Source organism: Triticum dicoccoides, chromosome 1B, assembly GCF_002162155.2.
Source record: "Triticum dicoccoides isolate Atlit2015 ecotype Zavitan chromosome 1B, WEW_v2.0, whole genome shotgun sequence".
In the NCBI taxonomy this organism is placed as follows: Eukaryota; Viridiplantae; Streptophyta; class Magnoliopsida; order Poales; family Poaceae; genus Triticum; species Triticum dicoccoides.
This window is the reverse complement of record NC_041381.1, coordinates 25,977,580-25,988,746: the sequence shown is the minus strand read 5'-3', so window position 1 is coordinate 25,988,746 and position 11,167 is coordinate 25,977,580.

Sequence of the window (11,167 nt, the reverse complement as noted above, 5' to 3'; positions counted from 1 at the left end):
TACCTCGTTTCTGGATGAGGGGAATAGAAAGAGAGGCCACACAAAAGCCTAGTTTGTGGGTAGCGTCAGTGGAAGCATCGCGCTTTGTTGATATGTCGATGGAGGCCAGCAACGCCAAGGCTGTCTGCTTTGGTCCCTCCAAGGGGTTGCCCAAGCTCCGTGTCGCTAGCTGTTCATGCAGTCGGCGTGTGCGAGACATCAACCATCCTCGCCCAGTCATTGACTTGCACGATCATGTGAAAAAAAGTATGTTTCGCTCTGTTTCATTGTTCATTTAATTAGCTTCATTAAATTTACCTATGAGCTCAGTATTGTTTAGCCTGAAGCATACCGACATGTTCAGCAGTGTCGAGTTGTAATGTGCATGTTCAGGTTGCGGATGATTTTCAAAGTCAAACATCTCAATTTATAGTATGTAGGATGGCAAGCACATTGCGAGTACTTTGTTATGTATGTTCCTTCTGCGATCCAAGGCCTGAACTCACATCATGGCCTAATCTCAACTTTCCTATTTTGTTACACCTCATGTCACTTTTGTTCTTCTTTTCTCCTTGGAAAAAGGGTCCCGTCTGTTCCCGGAGCTCTCTAGTTTCGTCCATGGATTGCCTATCCTGCTGCCTAAAAAATGGATTACAATACATCAACAATCATTGTTGATGGGAGTATTGGACAAATGACTACCATATTTGGGGTCCTCGTCCCACCGAATTACCACTTTCATAAAAGTGATAAAAAATGGCGTTGACTTTCCTGCCATAGGCAGCCCTGACAGGTTGGTCCCGCTAGTCATAAATGTGTTTAAATTGTCTAAAACGGTCATCAAACTTTTTTGGCAGTTTTGTGCAACAAGATTGATTGAAAATGGTAGTTTTTGGTCATTTTTTGAAATTGGTACTTCGAAATGTTCTGTCAAATACTCTTGTCGATGTCTCGTATAGTCAAATCGGTCGGCCACTGTATTCAGAAAAGTTCATGTCTGGCAACAATTTATGCCTACATTGTTTATACATATGGCACAATTTATTATACATCAAGAACATTTTTCAGACATGTTTAACATTTTTCAAATACAAAAGTAACATATTTCAAATATATGTTATTGATGCCTACTTTTTTCATACACATTTGTACATTTTTTGTATAAATAAAGAAGATATTTTATGCACATTTAATATTTCTGAAATACATGGTTATAAAGTTGCATACTTTTTCTGAAACGCGTGAATATTTGTTAAATGTCACAATTGTTTTGCACGCTACCAATATTTTTTTAGTTAAGCTAACATGTTACGTACGTTCAATATATTGATTTTAAATATTTTTTATGTTTTGGTATATATTCATTTACAATATTTTAGAAAATAAGAACAAAAGTACAGGATGAACAAACATGGAACCTATCTGGGCCGAACCATGTATAGCGACACCAAAGAGATTGCACCCACTGAAAGACAGGTCACTTGCTTGAAAAAAAATCAAAAAATCCCAATAAATGCAAAATTCAAAAAAAATTACGAATTCAAAAAATTTCATGGATTTGTCAAAAAATAAAAAAAAAGTTTATGAATTCGAAAAATAGTTACTATTATGAAAAACAATTATGACAAATATTGGAAAGGGCTCATGAATTTGAAAAAAAAACAATTTTGAAGAAAAGTTCAATAATTTTAACTAAGTTTATCGATTGTGAAAAAGAACCACAAATTGGAAAAAAGTTTCATCAATTTTGAAAAGAATTCACAAAATTTTAAAAATAATTCATCAATTTGAAAAAAATGCATAAATTTTGAAAAAAGTTCATGAACTTTAATAAAATTTCATCGTTTTTGAAAAAGATTTCTTTGACTTTTAATAATGGTTCATGAAATTTGAAAAAAAAACTTGATGCATTTTGAAAAAAAATGAAAAAGGAAAAATAAAAGAAAAAAGAAAAATAGAAAATAAAAGGCAAAAAAGAAGACTGGTCCAGAAAAAAACAAAATAAAAAAACAGCAAAAATAACGACTGGGAAGCTTCTAGAAGACCAAAACCGTGAAGAGGTCACTTACTTGTCACTCATAGATGGTCTGACCTAGGTAAGATGGCTTCAACACCAATTAACGAATTTCCTGTTAACGGGCGCTGAAGGCGCCAAATAGGAAATGCCTTTTCTAAGGCCCCCAAATCACAAACACAACGCGCAACGACTACATGATGTGCACCCTCCCATCGCCCAGTTTCTTTTCATGGGTCGCCCATAGTAGTGTCTTTGATTTGTAAGGTCCGACGATATACAACCAGGCGATTCAACAACGATATACGACCAGCGATTCCTAGTAGGTCTGCTTATAGAATATTGATTATTATTAGATAGAGAAGGGAGGCGTGGTTAGAGAACACTGCGAAGTCATCATCTTCTAATAGTGAATCGGGGTCTGGGAGGCTGCTTTGGAACATTCAAGTCCAAGCAAAAATTTGAATGTTCCATCGGCGTCTGTCGAAGCATTCCTGACCCAGTGAAGAAGTCAAGTTCGATAGGAAATATGTCGGGTTCTAGCTCATGCGGTCTATGCGGGGCCTAGGACTCTTAGCGATATTCTTTGCCTGAATGGACCATGTCCAAATGTATCTGGGCGCTCGAAGATAAATAACTAGCTGAGCATCTCAGGGCGACTACCGAACCAAGTCACTCTGTGGGCAACCTGGGTGGCCAGACAGAAAGGTATTCGAGAAGGTATATTTCAAAGTCCTCATGCTACACATCTTTTCATTGACTGCTTCTTGTCGGTGGCAAGTAATTTGGGAAGACAGTCGGCAGCAACGGGGAGATGTGTTCGGCCGAGGGCTCCACCTGTGGGCTTTCTAAAATCCACGTTGACGTCGGGGTCTCAAACACAAACCGTTGTGGTTCAACTGTTGCGGTAGCCTGAAATTAGCTCGGAAATTATTTGGGAAACCTATCACTTGTTATCTTGAGCCTAAACAATTCAGCAGCACTGGAGGCAATTCATGTCGCGAAGGGTTACCTCTAGCTGAAGACTTGGGTCTCCAAAGTTTGATTATCGATTCCATAGCGATATTTCAAACAATAGCAGAGGCTGATATGGGCCGATCATCTCTGGGATGAAGGTTAGGTCTGAATATTTTATCTATAACTTTATTTTTCAAGGAACAGAAGCCCATAGCTTAGCTAAATTTTCGCTTTCTTGATAGGGGACCCCATGTGTGGCTAATCCATCCCCATGACCAAACTTGTATACATTTTTTAGACTTTGCAAAATAAAGTTTGGTTCTACCCCTAGGAAAACCAGACGATTCCTATTAGGCACATATGTCATTAGAAAGCGACCTGGAGCACAGCCTCTCGTGAGCCATGTCCTTTTAGCGGACCGACCAGATAGTTTTATTCCACCGATTTTCTTTTTTTCTATGTTTTATCTTCTCGTTTTCTTTCTTTTATAATGTTTTAATTTTTATTTTTTCTTGTTCATTGTCCTTTTATGAACTTCTTCCAAATACGTGAACATTTTTTTTAATCATGTACATTTTTATTAACTTGACCATTTTTAGAATTATTCAATATTTTTTGAAATCGTGAATACTTTTGATATCATGAATATTTTTGAAATGCATGAACATTTTCAAATTCATATGCACTTTTTACAAATGCGTGAACTACATTTGAAATAATGAATATGTTTCAAATTCGTGAGCAATTTTGACAAATTGACGAACATTTATTGAAATTTTGAATTTTTTTGAAACTCTGAGAACTTTTTTTGTGTCGGAGAATCTTTTTGAATCGATGGTTATTTTTAAAAAGTTGCAAATAATTGTTCAAATTGATGAACATTTTTTCACAAATAGTTTTTGAATTCATGGACATCTTTTTAATCAGAAATCATTTTTTAATTGATATACTTTTTGTGAAATTTGGGAATTTTATAAAATTGTTAAATATTTAATTTTTTTGAACCTGTCCTGTATATGTTTTCTAATTCATGAACATTTTATGAAAATTGAAGATTTTTAAATTAATGAATATTTTTCAAATTGATGAACAATTTTTAAAATTGAGAAATCATATTTCAATTCCCTATATTGTTTCTCAGACAGTTCTCAATGTAAAAAACTTTGAAAAACAAAAACAAAAAAGGGTGTCATGCACCAACACATATGCTGACCCAAATAGTGCGCGAAGGAGATGGAGGAGGTGCATAGTTGCTGAGCATCGAGCATGCAGACCGTCAAATAGGAGCTCCCATACGACCAGGGGCAGACGTACACATGACGCCAGACACGAAAATCGTTGATCAATGCAGTGCATCTAGTGTTGGGAAGGTTCCGCCCTTTTTTTATATTTCTCTGTTATTTAGTTGAGTCCGGATTTTTTTCTGATTTTTTTGGTTCTTTGTAAAAGGAACATTTTAAAATGTCATTTTAAAAACCTAGTCAACATTCGCCAAATTCATGAAAATATTTTAATTTCGTATCATTTCTTCATATTCTTGAACATTTTCAAATTTTGTGAACATATTTTGAATTTGTGAACTTTTTCCAAATTTATTTACATTTTTAATCCATCATCAGTTTTTTGAACAAAGAACTTTTCTTCGAATTTGTGAAAACTTTTTAAAATCAACAAACATATTTTGAAATTCTCGAACATTTTTTCCAAATTCATGTTTTTCTTCAAATCAAAGAACTTTCCAAATCAGTAAATAAATTCAGATCCATGAACTTTTTAAGATCCACACACTTTTTATGAATCTTTGAACATATTTTTACAAATTCATGAGTTTCTTAAAATCAACGAACTTTTCATATCCATGAAGTTGTCTCCACAATTTTTTTTAATCTGCGAATTTTTTTAATTCATTAATGTTTTTAAAAATAATGAATACTTTTTAAATTCACAAATATTTTATCTAATATGTGAACTTTTTTAAAATACGAGTTATTTTTAAAAGTTTGCAAACGCTTTTAATTTTCTTATTTTTTTGTTTTACCAAAAAAATTCAAAGCCAGAAAACCACTAGTCATTTTGTCATAAGCATGTGGTACATTAAAAAGAGCAGAGCTAAGCTTAGGAAGGCAAGAAAAAAAAGCATAGCGAGCCAGGGAAAACACTTGGCGCCTTAAGCGTATTTATTTGGTCGGCCCAAGCAGGCGAACCACCCTGTGCGCCGGATAAAACACTTGGCGCCTTAAGCGTTGTATTGGCCCTCCCTGCGAGCGTTGTATCTCGCTTATAGCAAGATGGAAGGAGCTCTCTTCTAAAGGATTTTTTTTTCAAGCGTAGCTATTGGGCCAACTTGGTTGATGTTTTTTCGTTTGCTCGCACGCACGGGAGCTGTACCAGAAAAATGTCCTGCTTTGTAAAATCATCATAAGGTGCAAACAGGATGACGTGCCCCTCCAATGTCCATGGTCCACACATCTTAACCGTCATCACGGACAGATTCTTGGAGAGAGTTTTGATCTTAATTTCCCTTGCCAACTTCCACACAACGTGCATTATCTTGAAGAACCAGCAGATACCGAACTCTCGATCTATAAGGATTCGCACGATCAACAACCATGGAGTCTCCTCTTCCGGTCCGGCAGCGCCTGATGTAGATCGAAAACTACATCTTCTAGATCTTCTTAAGTCAGACCTAGCTCCTTCATCATGGACTCAAGGTCCTCATGGCGTGCAGTCCCTGAGTTTACCTAGCTCCCTGAGTTTACGTCTCTGCCTGCTGTCCCTCTCGTGGCAAGCCCCTCATGCTTCAGACTATGTGGCACGCCATTTCGGGAAAGGGGGTTCTTTTGCCTGCAGTTTCCTGAAGATGCCAAAGATGAGCAGAGCGGGTTCGAGGTCAACGATGCCTTCTATCAGCGTCCCTGCTACGTCTTGAGCTTGCGTTCGTTTTCCTTGAAGAGGAGAGGGTGATGTAGCAATAGTAGCATAAGTATTTCCCTCGGTTTTTGAGAATCAAGGTATCAATCCAGTAGGAGGCTCCTCAACAAGTCCCACGAACCTACACAAACAAATAAAGAACTCGCAACCAATGCGACAAAGAGGTTGTCAATCCCTTCACGGCCACTTGCGAAAGTGAGATCTGATAGAGATAATATGATAAGATAAATATATTTTTGGTATTTTATAAAATAGATGCAGAAAATAAAGATGCAAATGAAAGTAGATTGGAAACAAATATGATAGGAGATAGACCCGGGGGCCATAGGTTTCACTAGAGGCTTCTCTCGAGAGCATAAGTATTACGGTGGGTGAACAAATTACTGTCGAGCAATTGATAGAAAAGCGAATAATTATGACGTTATCTAGGCATGATCATGTATATAGGCATCATGTCCATAACAAGTAGACCGACTCCCCTGCCTGCATCTACTACTATTACTCCACACATCGACCGCTATCCAGCATGCATCTAGAGTATTAAGTTCATAAGAACAGAGTAACGCATTAAGCAAGATGACATGATGTAGAGGGATAAACTCAAGCAATATGATATAAAACCCATCTTGTTATCCTCGATGGCAACAATACAATACGTGCCTTGCAACCCTTTCTGTCACTAGGTAAGGACACCGCAAGATTGAACCCAAAGCTAAGCACTTCTTCCATGGCAAGAAAGATCAATCTAGTAGGTCAAACCAAACTGATAATTCAAAGAGACTTGCAAAGATAACTCAATCATACATAAAAGAATTCAGAGAAGATTTAAATATTATTCATAGATAAACTTGATCATAAACCCACAATTCATCGGATCTCGACAAACACACCGCAAAAAGAGATTATATCGAATAGATCTCCACAAGAGAGGGGGAGAACATTGTATTGAGATCCAAAAAGAGAGAAGAAGTCATCTAGCTAATAACTATGGACCCGTAGGTCTGTGGTAAACTACTCACAACTCATCGGAGAGGCAAGGATGTTGATGTAGAAGCCCTCCGTGGTGGATTCCCCCTCCGGCAGAGTGCCGGCGAAGGCTCCAAGATGAGATCTCACGGATACAGAAGGTTACGGTGGTGGAAATTGTGTTTCATCTTGCCCCCGGATGTTTTCGGGGTACGTAGGCTTATATAGGAGGAAGAAGTACGTCGGTGGACGCCCGAGGGGCCCACGAGACAGGGGGCGCGCCCTACAGGGGGGCGCACCCTCCTATCTCGTGGGAGCCTCGGCTGCTTCTTGACTTGCACTCCAAGTCCTCTCGATCACGTTCGTTCCAAAAATCATGCTCCCAAAGGTTTCATTCCGTTTGGACTCCGTTTGATATTCCTTTTCTTCGAAATACTGAAATAGGCAAAAAAACAACAATACGGGCTGGGCCTCCGGTTAGTAGGTTAGTCCCAAAAATGATATAAATGTGTAAAATAAAGCCCATAAACATCCAAAAGGGGTAATATAATAGCATGGAACAATAAAAAATTATAGATACGTTGGAGACGTATCAAGCATCCCCAAGCTTAATTCCTGCTCGTCCTCGAGTAGGTAAATGATAAAAAAAAGAACTTTTGATGTGGAATGCTACTTAGCATAATTCTCAATGTAATTTTCTTTAATGTGGCATGAATGTTCAAATCCAAATGATTCAAAATAAAAGTTCATAATGATAAAAGAAATAGTAACACTTCAAGCATACTAATCAAAGTAATCATGTCTTCTCAAAATAACATGGCAAAAGAAAGTTCATCCCTACAAAATCATATAGTTAGGCTATGCTTCATTTTCGTCACACAAAGATGTTCCCAACTTCTATACCCCCGATGACAAGACAAGCAATTGTTTCATACTTAAATAATCTAAAACTTTTTCAACCTTCACGCAATACATGAGCGTGAGCCATGGATATATCACTATGGGTGGAATAGAATATGATGATGAGGATTGTGTGGAGAAGACAAAAAAGGAGAAAGTCTCACATTGACGAGGATAATCAACGGGCTATGGAGATGCCCATCAATTGATGTTAACATGAGGAGTAGGGATTGCCATGCAACGGATGCACTAGAGCTACAAATAAATGCTCAACAAAACAAAACTAGTGGGTGTGCATCCAACTTGCTTGTTTACGAAGACCTAGGACATTTGAGGAAGCCCATCGTAGGAATATACAAGCCAAGTTCTATAATGAAAAATTCCCACTAGTATGAAAAAGACAACTTATGAGACTCACTATATGAAAAACATGGTGCTACTTTGAAGCACAATATATGAGACTCACTACATGAAGAACAAGGTGCTACTTTGAAGCACAAGTGTGGAAAAAGAGATAGTAGCATTGCACTTTTTATTTATTTTCCTCCCCCCTTTTTTTCTTTTGGCCTTTTTTGGCCTTTCTTTTTTTCTTTTTGGGCAATGCTCTAATAATGATGATCATCACACTTTCATCGATTACAACACATGAATTACAACTAGAAACTAGAACAATCATATGACTCTATATGAATGCCTCCAGCAGTGTACCGGGATGGTGCAATGAATCAAGAGTGACATGTATGAAAATTATGCATGGTGGCTTTGCCACAAATACGATGTCGACTACATGATCATGCAATGGCAATATGACAAAAGTAATGTATGTCATGATGATAAACGGAATGGTGGAAAGTTGCATGGCAATATATCTCGGAATGGCTATGGAAATGCCATAATAGGTAGGTATGGTGGCTGTTTTGAGAAAGATATAAGGATGTTTATGTGTGATAGAGCGTATCGTATCACGGGGTTTGGATGCACCGGCGAAGTTTGCACCAACTCTCAAGGTGAGAAAGGGCAATGCACGGTACCGAAGAGGCTAGCAAAGGTGGAAAGGTAAGTGCGTATAATCCATGGACTCAACATTAGTCAAAAGAACTCATATACTTATTGCAAAAATTTAGAAGTCATCAAAAACCAAGTACTACGCGCATGCTCCTAGGGGGATAGATTGGTAGGAAAAGACCATCGCTCATCCCCGACCGCCACTCATAAGGATGCACAAGCCAGGTACACTTCATGTTTCAAATTTGTTACATAACTTTAACCATACGTGCATGCTACAGGACTTGTTAACTTCAACACAAGCATTCTTTAAATTCATAATCACCCAACTAGCATGACTTTAATATCACTACCTCCATATCTCAAAACAATTATCAAGTATCAAATTGATCGTAGCATCCAATTCACTTCTTATGATAGTTTTTATTATACCCAACTTGGATGCTCACCATTCTAGGACCAAATTATAACCATAGCAAATACCATGCTGTTCTAAAAGACTCCCAAATAATATAAGTGAAGCATGAGAGACTAGCAATTTCTATAAAATCAGTCACCACCGTGCTCTAAAAGATATAAGTGAAGAACTAGAGCAAAAACTATCAAGCTCAAAAGATATAAGTGAAGCACATAGAGTATTCTAGCAAATTCTAAACAAATAGGCTTCTCCAAAAAGGTGTGTGCAGCAAGTATGATTGTGGTAAACTAAAAAGCAAAGACTAATATAATACACAACGCTCCAAGCAAAACACATATCATGTGGTGAATAAAAATATAGCTCCAAGTAAAGTTACCAAAGAACGAAGACGAAAGAGGGGATGCCTTCCCGGGGCATCCCCAAGATTAGGCTTTTGGCTATCCTTGAATATCTTGGGGTGCCTTGGGCATCCCCAAGCTTAGGCTCTTGCCACCTTTTATTCCATAGTCCATAAAAGCTTTACCCAAAACTTGAAAACTTCTTCTTCGAGATTTTCTTGTTGCACCAGCTCTTATTAAAAACCTAAGTTATGTTCGCCAATTTACTCGCGACAATCTAGTTTCTATTGAGTTTGAACCTTTTGGTTCGTCTGTAAAGGATTACCAGACCAAGGCCGAGATCGCTCTCTTTAATAGCTCCAGTGAACTCTACTGTCTTCATGGTGTACCTGCCATCGCTCCTCCTACATCCATGGTGGCCTCCGTCGACCTTTGGCATCATCTTTGGGTCATCCTAGTCCTGCTGTTTTAGCATCTATGCTTAGTAAATTTTTCATACCATGTAATCCCGATTACCACAATTCTTCGTTTTATGATTCTTCTCAGTTAGGCAAACATGTGCGTCTTCCCTTTAGCTCCTCTAGCTCTTCTAGTACCTATCCTTTTGGATTGATATATTGTGATTTGGGACTACATACGGATGTATATAGACATATTTTAGAGTATAGATTTACTCATTTTGCTTTGTATGTCGTCCATGTGAAATATCTAAGAAAGACTTATATTTAGCAATGGAGGGGGTATCAACTTACATTGCAAGTGGAGTGGGCTTTGATTATTAGCTGATTATGCCCGTGCTATCTGTTCTCTTCATGTGAAATTTATCATGCATTATGTTTATATAACTCTAAAAATTTATTTCAAAAGCCCGTGGCAACGCACGGGCACTCTAATCATTTATTTTAGCTTTTGTTATTTCTAGTTTGTATAACTGGTACCTCGAAAGGAAACTTAGAAATGGTAACTAATTGCTCAATAGATTTACAATAGAGCTTGCAAATAAGTGGGGTCAACTGGCAGCTAATGGCAAGGTATTGGTAGTACACCATGCAACGAATAAAATCAATGCCATGACTCACGAGACAGAATAATGTTGGGGAACGTAGTAATTTAAAAAAATAAATCATACGCACACGCAAGATCATGGTGATGCATAGCAACAAGAGGGGACAGTAATGTCCACTACCCTCGTAGACCGTAAGCGGAAGCGTTATGACAACGCGGTTGATGTAGTCGTACGTCTTCACGATCCAACCGATCCAAGTACCGAACGTACGGCACCTCCGAGTTCAGCACACGTTCAGCTCGATGACGATCCCCGGACTCCGATCCAGCAAAGTGTCGGGGATGAGTTCCGTCAGCACGACGACATGGTGACGACGATGATGTTCTACCGGCGCAGGGCTTCGCCTAAACTCCGTGACGATATGACCGAGGTGGAATATGGTGGAGGGGGCACCGCACACGGCTAAGGAACGATCACGTAGATCAACTTGTGTGTTCTAGGGTGCCCCCCTGCCCCCGTATATAAAGGAGCAAGGGGGGTGTGGCCGGCCCTAGGAGGAGGCGCGCCGGAGGATTCCTACTCCCATCGGGAGTAGGACTCCCCCCCCTTTCCCTAGTTGGACTAGGACTTGGGGGGAAGGAGGAGAGGGGGGA